Raw genomic sequence first — 19,141 nt, forward strand, 5'->3', positions numbered from 1 at the left:
CGCCTGTAGCTTGGCAGGATCCATAGCCAAACCCTGGGCAGAAATGATATAACCAAGGAAAGGCAAGGACTCCTGCTCAAACACACACTTCTCCAACTTAGCGTAGAGGGAGTTTGCCCGTAAGAGGTCGAAGACTTTGCGAACATCTCTCCGATGGGAGTCTATATCTGGAGAGTAGATGAGAATGTCATCCAGATAGACTACGACCGAGGTGGTGAGCATATCCCGAAAGATGTCGTTCACAAAGTCTTGGAAAACGGCTGGGGCATTACAGAGCCCAAAGGGCATCACTAGATATTCATAGTGTCCATCCCTGGTGTTAAAAGCCGTCTTCCATTCATCCCCCTCACGGATGCGAATCAGGTTGTAAGCACCCCGCAGATCTAACTTTGTAAATACCTTTGCTCCCCGTAGCCTATCAAAGAGCTCAGATATCAGGGGTAATGGGTACTTGTTCTTAACGGTAATGGCGTTAAGACCCCTGTAGTCTATGCATGGACGTAAGTCTCCAGTCTTCTTCTGTACGAAGAAGAACCCAGCCCCTGCCGGTGACACTGACTTCCTAATGAATCCTCTTGCCAGATTCTCCTGAATATACTGGGACATTGCCTCCGTCTCCGGGAGAGATAACGGGTAGACTCGACCCCGGGGAGGCTCAGCACCAGGCAAGAGGTCAATAGGACAGTCATAGGGGCGGTGAGGCGGAAGAGTCTCCGCAGCTCTTTTGGAGAACACGTCTGCATGGGACCAATAGTGCTTGGGGAGAGAGGAAAGATCTGCGGGTACCTGTGTAGTAGCAACCTGAACGCACTCCCTCTGACATCTACCCTCACAGGATTTACTCCATCCCAAAATTCTCCCAGAGGACCACTCAATATGAGGAGAATGGTAGCGAAGCCATGGCATCCCCAACAGGACCTCATCAATTCCCTCAGGAATGACTAATAGGGAGATTATCTCCTGATGTGATGGAGACACAGATAGCGTGAAAGGAATGGTTTGGTGGGTAATCTGTGAAGGTAGTGTTGACCCATTTACCACTCGAACGGTCACTGGCTGGGCGAGCATCACCAAGGGTATTGCGTGACGCTGGGCAAAGGCGGAGGACATAAAGTTACCCTCTGCCCCAGAATCCAAGCATAGCTCGACCGTAAGAGTGGATGGGCCTATGGTAATTGTCCCCTTGAAGGACAACTTTGAGGCAAACGTCGCCGTGTCTAGTGTACCTCCTCCAACTGCCACTAGACGCTGACGTTTCCCCGACCGCTGAGGACTCTTGGAGGCAAGACGTCCTGACTGCTGGCAAACATGACGGACCTTATGTGCACGAGCGGACTGAGACTTGGATCCCGCTCGTGTCACCTCCAAGGTCTCATGTGACTCAGATGCCTGGACTGGAGATTCCAAAGGTTTGGCGAAGGTAGGAGCCAGCCGAAACCTCTGCCTACACTGGGCTCGTTCCAACCTCCGCTCGTTAAAACGGAGGTCTATACGAGTAGAAATAGATATTAACTCCTCCAGAGTGGCAGGAATCTCCCTAGTGGCCAGAGCGTCCTTAACATGGTCAGCCAGGCCCCTCCAGAATATGGGGATAAGGGCTTTATCCGACCACTCGAGCTCGGAAGCTAAAGTACGGAATCGGACGGAAAAATGGCTGACCAAGGACTCACCCTGAGATAATGCCAGTAGTTGGAGCGCTGTATCATGGGTGAGTTGAGGTCCTAGAAAGACCTTTTTCAGCGTGCCCAGAAACAACGGAGCACTCTGCACCACATGATCATCACGCTCCCACAGCGGCGTAGCCCACTCCAACGCCCTGTCCGACAACAGCGAGACAATAAATCCCACCTTAGCCCGCTCTGTAGGAAAACGTGCAGCCAGGAGCTCGAGGTGGATAGAGCACTGACTCACGAATCCCCTACAAGTTTTGCAATCTCCAGAAAATTTTTCTGGCAACGGGAGGCGGGATAATGTCGGAACAGGGGTGGCAGTGGACAAGGTTGCTGCCGCCACGCCAGCAGCCTTTACAGCAACTGCGATAACATCCACAGCTGAGGTTGAGTTCTCGAGAACCTTCAACCTACCCTCCAACTGCTGGATATACCGCAAAGATTGCTGAATGTCCGCCATACTAGCCAGACCTTGGCGCTAGTATTATGTTAAGGACTGGCGGAATGCACCAAGTATAGATGGTAAGAAACTAGGTGCGTTCGCAGTCCGAGGTCCACCGTGCAGGTAAAAGACCCTGCAGCTAGCAAGACGGACAATATGGCGGTACACTAAAGGATACACGCATGGGTTAAACCTCACCCAGCGTGAAGAAAGCGATCCTGTTAATTCACAGGACCGTAGTACCGCACTAGTGCGCGAGCAAGTGGTCAGCGGACTTAACCCCAGAAGGGATTGGAGCCCGATTAGACCCTTGCTGGCGTAACACCGCAACTGGGTGTGTAGAGAACCTTAAGAAATATAAGTGCACAAGAGTGCAAGCGATGCCGCACTAACGGACGCCACTAACCACCCAGACTCGGGTATGGAAAGCGCAAGGCAGGCGCACGGCGCCGTACTGGCTGGCACAGCTACAGGACGCTGAGATGTGTGTTTAGTGCTGTAGGCTAAGTCGGGCGCTAGATAGCAGCCATACACCTTCCGCGAACAGACATTCAATAGGGTAGGGGTTTCCAAGGACGACTTGCACTCACAACATACACACATTAGCAATAGTTTGACAATACTAGCGCATGGCCGTGCGGTCATGCGCAGTTTATATAGCAGCAGCACAGGAAGTGGCCACAGCACTTTTGCCCTTCTAGGACCTGCCAAGAGGACCAATGGAATGTGCTGCAGAGCCTGAGCACATGACCCTCGATCTCCAACGGGAGACCTTACGCTGGGCATGCTCAGTACATGCAGACAAGGACTTAGTCCCAGAGAAGTCCGCTCGCTGCTGACCAGCACTGACTTTAATGGCAGAGACTGGAGAAGCAGCACTAACTCTCAGAACAGAGTGAGAATGAGCAAGACGCTGGGACCGACGTCCTTGCTGAGCAGGCTCCACTGCGACTGGACAAGAATGGGAGACCGCAGCGGAAGTGGCTCGAGATTCCCCCCGTGCAGAAGCGGGAACTCGACCCCTAACATACCCCTTTTTCACATGTAAACTGCCATGGATATAACAATAAATAATAATAATAATACCACTGTGAGGCTACCAAAGAAAGGCAGTGGAGTAACCATCCAGTAACAGAAATTGTCAAAATGCTGTGCAATTATACTATTTCCACTCTGGGGAATTTAATGCCACATTAGTGTTGTGTGGCAATAATTTTTGAAAATGTTTACTTCTATTTGGGTTTCCTTTATGTCTGTTGTGTTATGATCTGGTGGTTCAGAAACACAATGGACCTGGTGGTTAAGAGCACACAAAGTGACCTGATAGTTACTAATAACATAGGACGAGCTCTGAGATGTGGGAACTCTGCTGACCGCAATCCCTAATCCTATCACACCACACTAGAGGTAGCCGTGGAGCGCTCCTGACCAGACCTAGGCGCCTCGGGCACAGCCTGAGAAACTAGCTAGCCCTGAAGATAGAAAAATAAGCCTACCTTGCCTCAGAGAAATTCCCCAAAGGAAAAGGCAGCCCCCCACATATAATGACTGTGAGTAAAGATGAAAATACAAACACAGAGATTAAATAGATTTTAGCAAAGTGAGGCCCGACTTACTGAATAGACCGAGGATAGGAAAGATAGCTTTGCAGTCAGCAAAAAAACCTACAAACAACCACGCAGAGGGCGCAAAAAGACCCTCCGCACCGACTAACGGTACGGAGGTGCTCCCTCTGCGTCCCAGAGCTTCCAGCAAGCAAGACAAACCAATATAGCAAGCTGGACAGAAAAAATAGCAAACAAAAGTAACACAAGCAGAACTTAGCTTATTCAGGGCAGACAGGCCACAAGACGATCCAGGAGAGAGCAAGACCAATACTGGAACATTGACTGGAGGCCAGGAACAAAGAACTAGGTGGAGTTAAATAGAGCAGCACCTAACGACTTAACCTCGTCACCTGAGGAAGGGAACTCAGAAGCCGCAGCCCCACTCACATCCACCAGAGGAAGCTCATAGACAGAACCAGCCGAAGTACCACTCATGACCACAGGAGGGAGCTTGACCACAGAATTCACAACAGTACCAGCCCCTTGATGAGGGGTCACCGAACCCTCACCAGAGCCCCCAGGCCGACCAGGATGAGCCAAATGAAAGGCACGAACCTGATCGGCAGCATGAACATCAGAGGCAAAGACCCAGGAATTATCTTCCTGACCATAACCCTTCCACTTAACCAGGTACTGGAGATTCCGTCTCAAAATACGAGAATCCAAAATCTTCTCCACTATATACTCCAACTCCCCCTCAACCAAAACCGGGGCAGGAGGATCAACGGATGGAACCACAGGTGCCACGTATCTCCGCAACAATGACCTATGGAATACATTATGGATGGAAAAAGAAGCTGGAAGGGTCAAACGAAAAGACACAGGATTAAGAACCTCAGAAATCCTATACGGACCAATGAAACAAGGCTTAAACTTAGGAGAGGAAACTTTCATAGGAATATAACGAGACGACAACCAAACCAAATCTCCAACACGAAGTCGGGGACCCACACAGCGCCTGCGGTTAGCGAAACGTTGAGCCTTCTCCTGGGACAATGTCAAATTGTCCACTACATGAGTCCAAATCTGCTGCAACCTATCCACCACAGTATCCACACCAGGACAGTCTGAAGACTCAAACTGCCCTGAAGAGAAACGAGGATGGAAACCAGAATTGCAGAAAAACAGCGAAACCAAAGTAGCCGAGCTGGCCCGATTATTAAGGGCGAACTCAGCCAAAGGCAAAAAGGACACCCAGTCATCCTGATCAGCAGAAACAAAGCATCTCAGATATGTTTCCAAGGTCTGATTGGTTCGTTCGGTCTGGCCATTGGTCTGAGGATGGAAAGCCGAGGAAAAAGACAAATCAATGCCTATCCTAGCACAAAAAGTTCGCCAAAACCTCGAAACAAACTGGGAACCTCTGTCAGAAACGATATTCTCTGGAATGCCATGTAAACGAACCACATGCTGGAAGAACAATGGCACCAAATCAGAGGAGGAAGGTAATTTAGACAAGGGTACCAAATGGACCATCTTAGAGAAGCGATCACAAACCACCCAAATGACTGACATTTTTTGAGAGACGGGAAGATCTGAAATAAAATCCATAGAGATATGTGTCCAAGGCCTCTTCGGGACCGGCAAGGGCAAAAGCAACCCACTGGCACGAGAACAGCAGGGCTTAGCCCGAGCACAAATCCCACAGGACTGCACAAAAGAACGCACATCCCTCGACAGAGATGGCCACCAAAAGGATCTAGCCACTAACTCTCTGGTACCAAAGATTCCAGGATGACCAGCCAACACCGAACAATGAACCTCAGAGATAACTTTATTCGTCCACCTATCAGGGACAAACAGTTTCTCCGCTGGGCAACTATCAGGTTTATTAACCTGAAATTTTTGCAGCAGCCGCCGCAAATCAGGGGAGATGGCAGACACAATTACTCCCTCTTTGAGAATACCCGCCGGCTCAGATAAACCCGGAGAGTCGGGCACAAAACTCCTAGACAGGGCATCCGCCTTCACATTTTTAGAGCCCGGAAGGTACGAAACCACAAAGTCAAAACGGGCAAAAAACAGCGACCAACGAGCCTGTCTGGGATTCAACCGCTTGGCAGACTCGAGATAAGTCAAGTTCTTATGATCAGTCAAGACCACCACGCGATGCTTAGCTCCTTCAAGCCAATGACGCCACTCCTCGAATGCCCACTTCATGGCCAGCAACTCTCGATTGCCAACATCATAATTTCACTCAGCAGGCGAAAACTTCCTGGAAAAGAAGGCGCATGGTTTCATCACCGAGCAATCAGAACTTCTCTGCGACAAAACAGCCCCCGCTCCAATCTCAGAAGCATCAACCTCGACCTGGAATGGAAGCGAAACATGTGGTTGACACAACACAGGGGCAGAAGAAAAACGACGCTTCAACTCTTGAAAAGCTTCCACAGCAGCAGAAGACCAATTGACCACATCAGCACCCTTCTTGGTCAAATCGGTCAATGGTTTAGCAATACTAGAAAAATTATTGATGAAGCGACGATAAAAATTAGCAAAGCCCAGGAACTTTTGCAGACTTTTCAGAGATGTCGGCTGAGTCCAATCATGGATGGCTTGGACCTTAACAGGGTCCATCTCGATAGTAGAAGGGGAAAAAATGAACCCCAAAAATGAAATCTTCTGAACACCAAAGAGACACTTTGATCCCTTCACAAACAAAGAATTAGCACGCAGGACCAGAAACACCGTTCTGACCTGCTTCACATGAGATTCCCAATCATCCGAGAAGACCAAAATATCATCCAAGTATACAATCAGGAATTTATCCAGGTACTCTCGGAAGATGTCATGCATAAAGGACTGAAACACTGATGGAGCATTGGCAAGTCCGAATGGCATTACTAGGTACTCAAAATGGCCCTCGGGCGTATTAAATGCAGTTTTCCATTCATCGCCTCGCTTAATACGCACAAGATTATACGCACCACGAAGATCTCTCTTGGTGAACCAACTAGCCCCCTTAATCCGAGCAAACAAATCGGATAACAGCGGCAAGGGGTACTGAAATTTAACCGTGATCTTATTTAGAAGGCGGTAATCTATACAAGGTCTCAGCGAACCATCCTTCTTGGCCACAAAAAATAACCCCGCTCCTAATGGCGACGATGACGGGCGAATGTGCCCCTTCTCCAAGGACTCCTTCACGCAACTCCTACGGAGGTAGGGTATTGGACTTGGGCTCATCAAATACATCCCGGTAATCAGACAAGAACTCTGGGACCTCAGAAGGGGTGGATGATGAAATAGACAGAAATGGGACATCACCATGTACCCCCTGACAACCCCAGCTGGACACAGACATGGATTTCCAATCTAATACTGGATTATGGACTTGTAGCCATGGCAACCCCAACACGACCACATCATGCAGATTATGCAACACCAGAAAGCGAATAACCTCCTGATGTGCAGGAGCCATGCACATGGTCAGCTGGGTCCAGTACTGAGGCTTATTCTTGGCCAAAGGCGTAGCATCAATTCCTCTCAATGGAATAGGAAACTGCAAGGGCTCCAAGAAAAACCCACATCGCCTAGCATACTCCAAGTCCATCAAATTCAGGGCAGCGCCTGAATCCACAAATGCCATGACAGAATAAGATGACAAAGAGCAGATCAAGGTAACGGACAAAAGAAATTTTGACTGTACCGTACCAATGGTGGCAGACCTAGCGAACCGCTTAGTGCGCTTAGGACAATCAGAGATAGCATGAGTGGAATCACCACAGTAGAAACACAGCCCATTCTGACGTCTGTGTTCTTGCCGTTCAACTCTGGTCAAAGTCCTATCGCACTGCATAGGCTCATGTTTATGCTCAGATAATACCGCCAAATGGTGCACAGATTTATGCTCACGCAAGCGTCGACCGATCTGAATGGCCAAAGACATAGACTCATTCAGACCAGCAGGCATAGGAAATCCCACCATGACATCCTTAAGGGCTTCAGAGAGACCCTTTCTGAAAATAGCTGCGAGCGCACCTTCATTCCATTGAGTGAGTACGGACCACTTTCTAAAATTTCTGACAATATACCTCTATCTCATCCTGATCCTGACACAGAGCCAGCAAATTTTTCTCTGCCTGATCCACTGAATTAGGTTCATCGTACAGCAATCCGAGCGCCAGGAAAAACGCATCAATATTACACAATGCAGGATCTCCTGGCGCAAGAGAAAACGCCCAGTCCTGAGGGTCGCCACGTAAAAAAGAAATAATGATCCTATCTTGTTGAACTGGGTCACCAGAGGAGCGAGGTTTCAAAGCCAGAAATAGTTTACAATTATTTTTGAAACTCAGAAATTTAGTTCTATCTCCAAAAAACAAATCAGGAATAGGAATTCTTGGTTCCAACATAGAATTCTGAACCACAAAGTCTTGAATATTTTGTACTCTTGCCGTGAGCTGATCCACACATGAAGACAGACCTTTAATGTCCATCGCTACACCTGTGTCCTGAACCACCCAAATGTCTAGGGGAAAAAAAAGGCAAAACACAGTGCAGAGAAAAAAAATGGTCTCAGAACTTCTTTTTTCCCTCTATTGAGAATCATATTAGTACTTTTGGCCTCCAGTACTGTTATGACCAGGTAATTCAGTACCACAATGGACATAGAAGTCAGAGCACATACAGTGACCTGACAATAACCCAAAAACATAGAACGAGCTCTGAGACGTAAGAACTCTGCTGACCGCAATCCCTAATCCTCTCCAACCACACTAAAGGCAGCCGTGGATTGCGCCTAACGCTCCCTATGCAACTCGGCACAGCCTGAGAAACTAGCTAGCCTGAAGATAGAAAATAAGCCTACCTTGCCTCAGAGAAATAGCCCAAAGGAAAAGGCAGCCCCCCACATATAATGACTGTGAGTAAGATGAAAAAACAAACGTAGAGATGAAATAGATTTAGCAAAGTGAGGCCCGACTTTCTGAACAGAGCGAGGATAGGAAAGGTAACTTTGCGGTCAACACAAAACCCTACAAACAACCACGCAAAGGGGGCAAAAAGACCCTCCGTACCGACTAACGGCACGGAGGTACACCCTCTGCGTCCCAGAGCTTCCAGCAAGCAAGAAAAACAAAATAAGCAAGCTGGACAGAAAAAACAGCAAACAAAAATAACAAAAGCGGAACTTAGCTATGCAGAGCAGCAGGCCACAGGAACGATCGAGGAGGAAGCAAGTCCAATATTAGAACATTGACTGGAGGCCAGGATCAAAGCACTAGGTGGAGTTAAATAGAGCAGCACCTAACGACTTCACCACATCACCTGAGGAAGGAAACTCAGAAGCCGCAGTACCACTTTCCTCCACCAACGGAAGCTCATAGAGAGAATCAGCCGAAGTACCACTTGTGACCACAGGAGGGAGCTCTGCCACAGAATTCACAACAGTGATGATCAGGTGGCCGCCTTACAAATTTGATCTAATGGTACCTCTGACCTTTCGGCCCAGGAGTTCGCCATAGCCCTTGTAGAGTGTGCCTTCAGTCCCTGCGGAATGGCGTTCCCGGTGGATGAGTAAGCCAAGGCTATTGCGAGCTATAGTGCCCTTAGAAGCTTTGAGTCCTTTTCTAGGCCCCTGGAAGCAGATAAAAAGTGACCCTTCCTTCCTATACTGCTGGGTGATTTTAATGTATTGGACCAGGCACCTTTTAACGTCTAGTGTATGGAATTTCTCTTCCTTCTTATTTTTAGGGTCTTGACAGAAGGAAGGAAGGATTATTTCCTGAGATCTATGGAATGTGGACACAACCTTTGGTGGATAGGCAGGGTCTGTTTTTAGTATAACCTTATCATGCAGAATTTGTGTAAATGGAGGGTTTGCAGACAGGGCTTGGAGGTCACTTATCCTACGGGCCGAAGTCAGGGCTATTAGGAGGGCCGTTTTAAGAAAAAGAATCCTAAGGGGTACTGATTCTATAGGCTCAAACGGGGATTCTGTTAGGGCTGACAAGACTAAGTTCAGATCCCAGGTTGGTAATCTACTTATAGTTACAGGTTTAGACCTTGCGGCTGCTCTGATAAACCGTATAACGCAAGGATTGGCCGCTATGTTTTCACAGTATAACGCTCCTAGGGCTGCTATCTGTACCTTTAAGGTACTTACTGAAAGGCCTAAGTCTAAGCCCTTTTGTAGAAATTCTAATATTTCAGACACTGGAACACCGTCTTGCAACCTTACCCCGGAGGAGGACAAGAATTTTTGTGGTCACAGGTTTTCTACTTTTCATTAGTGTGGATACTAGTTTGTCAGAAAACCCTCTTTCCCTCAATAGTGACCTCTCAAATTCCACGCTGTCAGATGGAGATTCTCTGACTGAGGGTGGAACACCGGTCCCTGAGACAGGAGGTCCGGAAGATCCGGAAGCACCCAGGGATCGGTGATCTATAGAATCCTCAGCCATGAGAACCAGGCTCTCTTGGGCCAGAAGGGGGCTATTAAGATGAGTCTGGATTTGTCCTGCCTGATCTTCCACAGAACTGCTGGAATGAGAATAGTAGGGGGAAATGTATACGCCAGGGTCTGTATCCAGGGAATTGTGAACGCATCCACAGCCTGAGGGTTCCCCCTGGAATCTAGGGAGCAGAAAGTTTCCACTTTCCTGTTGTGCACATTAGCAAAGAGGTCTATTACAGGGATTCCCCATAGATCTGTAATTTTGTTGAATATGCCCTGATTTAGATACCAGTCCCCCTGCCTTAGTTGGGTACGACTCAGGAAGTCCGCTTTCTGGTTTTCTACCCCTTTTATATGTAGGGCCGATAGGGACAGGAAGTTGTTTTGTACCAGGCTGAAAATTTCGGAGGTGGTTTCCATTAATGATTGAGACCTGGTTCCCCCCTGGTGGTTTAAGTAAGCTACTACTACTTTGTTGTCCGAGAATACTCGGACATGATGGCCTTGTAGCTGGTCTAGGAAATACAGTAGTGCATGATTTACAGCCCTCAGCTCTTTTTGATTTGAGGAAGGTCTGAGCTCCTGAATTGTCCATATCCCTTGAGCGACTTTGTTGTCCAGGTGAGCCCCCCACCCTGTGGGACTTGCGTCTGTGGTGACTATCTGAGACGCCTCTATCACCCAGGGAATCCCTTTTGATAAGTTGCTGGGATTTAACCACCAGACTAGGGAATGAATAGTGGGTAAACTTAGAGTCATTCGACTTTCTAACCGCCCTCCCAGTATTTTTTGGTTCCTTAAGATATCCCACTGGAGTGTCCTTGTGTGGAGCTGTGCCCACTGAACCGCTGGAAGACAGGCAGAAAGGGACCCCAGTAATGACATTGCCTTCCTTAGAGTCATGGTAGGGTTTGCACGCGCTTCTGACACTAGGTGGATTATGTTTTGTTTTTTCTTGTCTGGTAGGTAAGACACCTGAGAACTTGAGTCCAGGGTGAGACCCAAGAATTCTTGAACCCTGGTTGGTTCCAGTCTTGATTTTTGGAGGTTCACCAGCCAGCCCAATTTTCTTAAGGTGTCTATCACTCTGTCGCATTGCTGACGGCAGAGTTTGGCCGAGTTGCTCACAATCAGAAAGTCGTCTAGATATGGAATAATCAAGACGTCTTCCTCTTTTAGATGTGCCATCATCTCCGCTATCAACTTCGTGAGGATGCGGGGAGCAATTGATATGCCAAAGGGAAGAGCCCTGTATTGGTATTCCCTGGTCTGTCCTTTTATGACTACTGCCAGTCTGAAGAATTTCTGAGAGGTCTTGTGGATGGGGACGTGATAATACGCGTCGCTGAGATCTAGAACTATCATAAAACAGTTGGGAAACAGATTTTTTATCGTTGACTTTATTGACTCCATTTTGAATCTGTGGTTTTTTACATAAGTATTCAACTTCCGTAAGTTTATTATAGTCCGGAAGGTCCCGTCTGGTTTGGGAACCAGGAACAATGGAGAGTAGAAACCCTTCCCTCTCTCCAGAGGGGGGACTTCTTGGATGACAGCTTTGTTTACTAGTTTTACGATTTCTAGTTCTAGTGCTTCTTGTTGTTGAGGAGATGCTCACAGCGGTGTTACCACATAATTCCGTGGGGGTAGGGATAAAAATTCTATGCGAAGCCCTTCTCTTATTAATTTCAATATCCAAGGGCTGGTCGAAATTTTCGCCCAGGCCGGGAAGAATTGAGACAATCTCCCTCCCACCCTGAGGAAGATGTCACTTGGGGGGGGGGGGTTTCTATCCCGAGGGGAGTTACCAAAAAGGAAACCTCTGTCTTTCCTTCTCCCGTCATCCCATCGGTTTTGCTCCCTCGGTGGTCTCCTTCTAAAAATTTTTCTATTCCGAAAGGGCCGTTTATTATATGTTGGGGCCAGGATGGGAAAACCTTTCTTTTTATCACCTGCTTTTTGCAGGATATCGTCCAAAGTCTCTCCAAAGAGAAATTTGCCCTCACAGGGGATTGAACACAGTTTTTGTTTAGTTTGTAAGTCCCCCGGCCAGCTTTTTAACCATAAGGTTCTACGCGCCGCATTTGAGAGAGCTGCAGATTTAGACGTTAATTTAATGGAGTCAGCCGATGAGTCTGCCAAGAATGCCGCGGCTCCTCTAATCATAGGGATGGACTCTAAAATTTTATTTCTGGGGACCCCATCTCTAAGCTGTTTTTCTAGGTTGCCAACCCAAATCATTAAAGAACGTGACATACAGGCCTTCGCTATAGTTGGCATTAAGCATCCTCCTGCTGACTCCCAATCCCCTTTAAGAAAAGTATCTGCTCTTTTATCAAGAGGATCTTTCAAGGTTCCCATGTCCTCGAATTGCAATGCGAACTTTTTCGAGGCCTTAGCTACTGCAACGTCAAGTTTGGGGGCTTTATCAGAAGCCTCTTCTTCAAAGGGGTATTTCCTTTTAATAGAGGGAACCGATGCATTTTTCCTCTCAGGTTTCTCCCACTCCTTTTTTATTAATGTTTGAATGTTTTCATTAAGGGGAAACACCTTACGCTTTTTTTGGGATAGCCCTACAAACATAATGTCCTGCACAGTTTTATCAGGACGAGGATCTAACACCCCCATTGTTGATCTCACAGCCTTTACGAGGCCGTCAACCTCATCTAGGGGGAAGCAATGACGACCCCCACTTTCACTATCCGAAGAGGAGAAGGAGGAATCCTGCGTATCTGAGTCTTTACTCTCGGAGCTGGAAGAGTCGGAATTCCTATCAGGAATTGATTGTTTCTTACTAGATCTCCTTTCGCCTTTAAGGGAGTTAAACACCGTCTCAACCTCCGATTTAATTACAGAACGTAACTCAGAGGCGAAGTTTGGGGTCTCCTCACAGAGGACTCGCTCAATACAGGAGTCACATAGTTTCTTCTCCCAGGACTGTGGTAATGCTTTCTCGCAAAAGGAGCAGGTTCTATTTTTAATCTTCCCCATTCTCTTCCTTGCCTAAGATAACAGAGAAGGGGAACCCCAATTACAAAAAATGAGCTTTCACGAAGATCACTCACCAATCTGACGCAGCCACAGGTACCGGTTCTGGAGGAGGGGTAGGATCCTGAAGTGTATGATCCGTGGCCGGCCGCAGGTTTACCACACTGGAATCCTTACTACGTTGCATGGAATGGCTACTGGATGGAGAACTCCAGTTGTCCGCAGAAGTTTGCTTCCCCTCGGCATCCGACTTCTGCCGTTGACGATTGCGCTGCTGCTGCGGCGGCGGCGGTGGCTGGAGCTGCTGATCGCTGTCCTCCATGGCTTATTACCTTGGAACATCATGCAGCAAGGGTATTCCAAGCGCACCTTCTTTTTAAGGATGGCACTTATCCACTCCCCCGGTGGATGCGTTGTTAGAGGAAGCGCGTTTTTTTTTTTTTTTCTTTCTCCCCAGCTACTGCGCATGCGCACGCAGTCAGTAACCCGGAACTACTTCCGGTGCGGCGCCATCTTGGAATCCTGGCGTCCTGTGCGGCAGTGTGCTGGAGCGCCCCAACTCCTATCCGGAGTGGCAGCGGCGCTTCCCCCCACTCACGCTTCCAGACCCCTCGGTCGAAGCCGTGGCGGCTTCGGATACCGGACCAGCCGTGGCAGGAGCCTCCCCGCTGCCAGAACCCGGACTGGCCGGCTCCGGATCTTCGCCAGGTAGTCTTGATATTCAGGTCGGTCATGACAGGTACCATCCGAGAAGGTTCCCCGTCAGGGACAGGAAACCAAACTGATGCAGGGGAGAGGTACCGCCCTCTTATCCTGTAGGTTTCCTGTCCCTGAAGGGCGGATCCCCTCTCTCTCTGGTAGTGCTGTCATGGGCGACTGAGAAAAATAAATTACTGATAGGGGTTTGTTATAAATCTCCAAAAATAATGGAAGCAATGGAGAATATCCTCGTAAAGCAAATAGATGAAGCTGCGACTCAAGGAGAAGTCATTATTATGGGGGACTTCAACTACCCTGAAATAGATTGGGGAACAGAAACCTGCAGTTCCAGCAAAGGTAATCGGTTTTTGACAACTATGAGAGACAATTACCTTTCACAACTGGTTCAGGACCCAACAAGAAGGGGGTCACTGCTAGACCTAATATTAACCAACAGGCCAGACCGCATAGTAAATATAAGGGTTGGGGGTCACTTGGGAAATAGCGATCACAAAATAATAAGTTTTCATGTATCCTTTAAAAAGATGTGTAATAGAGGGGTTACAAGGACACTAAACTTCAGGAGGGGAAATTTCCAACGGGTGAGAGAGGATCTTGGTGCAATTAACTGGGATGATAGCCTGAGACACAAAAATACACAAAGAAAATGGGAGACATTTATTAGCATCCTGGATAGGACCTGTGCACAGTATATACCGTATGGGAATAAACATACTAGAAATAGGAGGAAACCAATATGGCTAAATAGAGCTGTAAGGGGCGCAATAAGTGACAAAAAGAAAGCATTTAGAGAATTAAAGGAAGTAGGTAGTGAGGACTCGGAGGCATTAAACAAATACAAAAAATTAAATACATTCTGTTAAAAGCAAAACAAAGCAGCAAAGATTGAGACAGAGAGACTCATTGCCAGAGATAGTAAAAATAATCCCAAAATATTCTTTAACTACATAAATAGTAAGAAACTAAAAAATGATAGTGTTGGCCCCCTTAAAAATAGTCTGGGTGAAATGGTGGATGAGGATGAGGAAAAAGCCAATATGCGAAATGACTTTTTTTCAACAGTATTTACACAAGAAAATCCCGTGGCGGACAAAATGACTAGTAATAAAAATTCCAAATTAAATGTCACCTGCTTAACCCAGCAGGAAGTGCGGCGGCGTCTAAAAATCACTAAAATTGACAAATCTCCGGGCCCGGATGGGATACACCCTCAAGTACTGCAGGAATTAAGTATAGTCATTGATAGACCATTATTTTTAATATTTAAAGACTTCATAATAACAGGGTCTGTACCACAGGACTGGCGTATAGCAAATGTGGTGCCAATATTCAAAAAGGGGACAAAAACTGAACTCGGAAATTATAGGCCAGTAAGCTTAACCTCTACTGTGGGTAAAATCCTGGAGGGCATTCTAAGGGATGCTATAATAGAGTATCTGATGAGGAATAACCTCATGACCCAGTATCAGCACGGGTTTACTAGGGACCGTTCATGTCAGACTAATTTGATCAGTTTCTATGAAGAGGTAAGTTCCGGACTGGACCAAGGGAACCCAGTGGATGTAGTGTATATGGACTTTTCAAAAGCTTTTGATACGGTGCACACAAAAGGTTGATACATAAAATGAGACTAATGGGGATAGGGGAAAATATGTATAAGTGGGTTGAGAGCTGGCTCAGGGATAGGAAACAAAGGGTGGTTATTAATGGAGCACACTCGGACTGGGTAGCGGTTAGCAGTGGGGTACCACAGGGGTCAGTATTGAGCCCTCTTCTTTTTAACATATTTATTAACCCCTTTCTGACCTTAGACGTACTATCCCGTCAAGGTGCCCTGGGCCTATCTGACCCTCGACGGGATAGTACGTCATATGCGATCGGCAGCGCTCACGGGGGGAGCGCCGCCGATAGCGGCCGGGTGTCAGCTGCTTATCGCAGCTGACATCCGGCACTATGTGCCAGGAATGGTCACGGACCGCCCCCGGCACATTAACCCCCGGCACACCGCGATCAAAGATGATCGCGATGTGCCGGTGGTGCAGGGAAGCATCGCGCAGGGAGGGGGCTCCCTGCGGGCTTCCCTGAGCCCCCCGCAGCAACGCAATGTGATCGTGTTGCTGCGAGGGTCTTACCTCCCTCCCTGCTTGCTCCAGGCCCGGATCCAAGATGGCCGCAGCATCCGGGTCCTACAGGGAGGGAGGTGGCTTCACAGAGCCTGCTCAGAGCAGGCACTGTGAAGCCTGCAGCACTGTAAGTCAGATCAGTGATCTGACAGAGTGCTATGCAAACTGTCAGATCATTGATCTGTGATGTCCCCCCCCCTTCCCCGGGACAAGGTAAAAAAGTAAAAAAAAAATTTTCCAAATGTGTAAAAAAAAAAAAAAAAAATATTCCTAAATAATGAAAAAAAAAATATTATTCCCATAAATACATTTCTTCATCTAAATAAAAAAAACCAATAAAAGTACACATATTTAATATCGCCGCGTCCGTAACGACCCGACCTATAAAACTGGCCCACTAGTTAACCCCTTCAGTAAACACCCTAAGAAAAAAAAAAAAATGAGGCAAAAAAAAAATGCTTTATTATCATACCGCCGAACAAAAAGTGGAATAACACGCGATCAAAAAGACAGATATAAATAATCATGGTACCGCTGAAAACGTCACATTGTCCCACAAAAAACGAGCCACCATACAGCATCATCAGCAAAAAAATAAAAAAGTTACAGTCCTCAGAATAAAGCAATGCAAAAATAATTATTTTTTCTGTAAAATAGTTTTTATCGTATAAAAGGGCCAAAACATAAAAAATTATATAAATGAGGTGTCGCTGTAATCGTACTGACCCGAAGAATAAAACTGCTTTATCAATTTTACCAAACGCGGAACGGTATAAGCGCCTCCCCCAAAAGAAATTCATGAATAGCTGGTTTTTGGTCATTCTTCCTCACAAAAATCGTAATAAAAGGCGATCAAAAAATGTCACATGACCGAACATGTTACCAAAAAAAACGTCAACTCGTCCCGCAAAAAACAAGACCTCACATGACTCTGTGGACCAAAATATGGAAACATTATAGCTCTCAAAATGTGGTAACGCAAAAAATATTTTTTGCAATAAAAAGCGTCTTTCAGTGTGTGACGGCTGCCAATCATAAAAATCCGCTAAAAAACTTGCTATAAAAGTAAATCAAACCCCCCTTCATCACCCCCTTAGCTAGGGAAAAATAAAAAAATGTATTTATTTCCATTTTTCCATTAGGGCTAGGGTTAGGGCTAGGGTTAGGGCTAGGGTTAGGGTTAGGGCTAGGGTTAGGGTTAGGGTTAGGGTTAGGGCTAGGGTTAGGGTTGGGGCTACAGTTAGGGTTGGGGCTAAAGTTAGGGTTAGGGTTTAGATTACATTTACAGTTGGAAATAGGGTTGGGATTAGGGTTAGGGGTGTGTCAGGGTTAGAGGTCTGGTTAGGGTTACTGTTGGAATTAGGGTTAGGGGTGTGTTTGGATTAGGTTTTCAGTTATAATTGGGGGGTTTCCACTGTTTAGGCACATCAGGGGTCTTCCAAACACGACATGGCGTTCGATCTCAATTCCAGCCAATTCTGCGTTGAAAAAGTAAAACAGTGCTCCTTCCCTTCCGAGTTCTCCCGTGTGCCCAAACAGGGATTTACCCCAACATATGGGGTATCAGCATACTCAGGACAAATAGGACAGCAACTTTTGGGGTCCAATTTCTCCTGTTACCCTTGGGAAAATACAAAACTGGGGGCTAAAAAATAATTTTGGGGGGAAAGTTTTTTTTTATATTTTCACGGCTCTGCGTTACAAACTGTAGTGAAACACTTGGGGGTTCAAAGCTCTAACAAGACATCTAGATGAGTTCCTTAGGGTGTCTAGTTTCCAAAATGGTGTCACATGTGGGGGTTTCTACTGTTTATGTACATTAGGGGCTCTGCAAACGCAATGTGACACCTGCAGACCATTCCATCTAAGTCTGCATTCCAAATTGAGCTCCTTCCCTTCCGAGCCCTCCCATGCACCCAAACAGTGGTTCCCCCCCACTTATGGGGTATCAGCGCACTCAGGAGAAATTGGACAACAAATTTTGGAGTCCAATTTCTCCTCTTACCCTCGGGAAAATACAAAACTGGGGGCTAAAAAATAATTTTTGTGGGGAAAAATTTTTGTTTTATTTTTACGGCTCTGCATTATAAACTTCTGTGAAGCCCTTGGTGGGTCAAAGCGATCGCCACACATCTAGATAAGTTCCTTAGGTGGTCTACTTTCCAAAATGGTGTCACTTGTGGGGGATTTCTACTGTTTAGGTACATTAGGGTCTCTGCAAACGCAAATGTGACACCTGCAGACCATTCCATCTAAGTCTGCAATCCAAATGGCGCTCCTTCCCTTCCGAGCCCTCCCATGCGCCCAAACAGTGGTTCCCCCCACATATTGTATATAATCTCACTCAGGGCAAATTGGGCAACAAATTTTGGGGTCCAATTTCTCCTGTTACCCTCGGGAAAATACAAAACTGAGGGCTAAAAAAATAATTTTTGTGGGAAAAATTTTGTTTTATTTTTACGGCTCTGCATTATAAACTTCTGTGAAGCCCTTGGTGGGTCAAAGCGCTCACCACACATCTAGATAAGTTCCTTAGGGGGTCTACTTTCCAAAATGGTGTCACTTGTGGGGGGTTTAAATGTTTAGGCACATCAGTGGCTCTCTAAACGCAACATGGCGTCCCATCACAATTCCTGTCAATTTTGCATTGAAAAGTCAAACGGCGCTCCTTCCCTTCCGAGCTCTCCCATGCGCCCAAACAGTGGTTTACCCTCACATATGGGGTATCAGCGTACTCAGGACAAATTGTACAACAACTTTTTGGGTCCAATTTCTTCTCTTACCCTTGGGAAAATAAAAAATTGGGGGCGAAAATATAATTTTTGTGAAAAAATATGATTTTTTATTTTTACGGTTCTGCATTATAAACTTCTGTGAAGCACTTGGTGGGTCAAAGTGCTCACCACACCTCTAGATAAGTTCCTTAGGGGGTCTACTTTCCAAAATCGTGTCACTTGTGGGGGGTTTCAATGTTTAGGCACATCAGTGGTTCTCCAAACGCAACATGGTGTCCCATCTCGATTCCAGTCAATTTTGCATTGAAAAGTCAAATGGCTCTCCTTCGCTTCCGAGCTCTGTCTTGCGCCCAAACAGTGGTTTACCCCCACATATGGGGTATCGTTGTACTCAGGACAAATTGTACAACAACTTTTGGGGTCCATTTTCTCCTGTTACCCTTGGTAAAATAAAACAAA

The 19,141-nt window shown here is 46.7% G+C and overlaps 1 protein-coding gene across 2 annotated transcripts in view; it reads right to left on the minus strand.

Annotated features, from left to right (window-relative positions):
* LOC138644859 (gamma-crystallin 2-like) overlaps positions 1–19,141 on the minus strand; it is a 166,296-nt gene that overhangs the window by 90,279 nt on the left and 56,876 nt on the right. The gene's annotated exons all lie outside the window — the stretch shown is intronic.

The sequence above is a fragment of the Ranitomeya imitator genome, chromosome 7 (genome assembly GCF_032444005.1).
Source record: "Ranitomeya imitator isolate aRanImi1 chromosome 7, aRanImi1.pri, whole genome shotgun sequence".
In the NCBI taxonomy this organism is placed as follows: domain Eukaryota; kingdom Metazoa; phylum Chordata; class Amphibia; order Anura; family Dendrobatidae; genus Ranitomeya; species Ranitomeya imitator.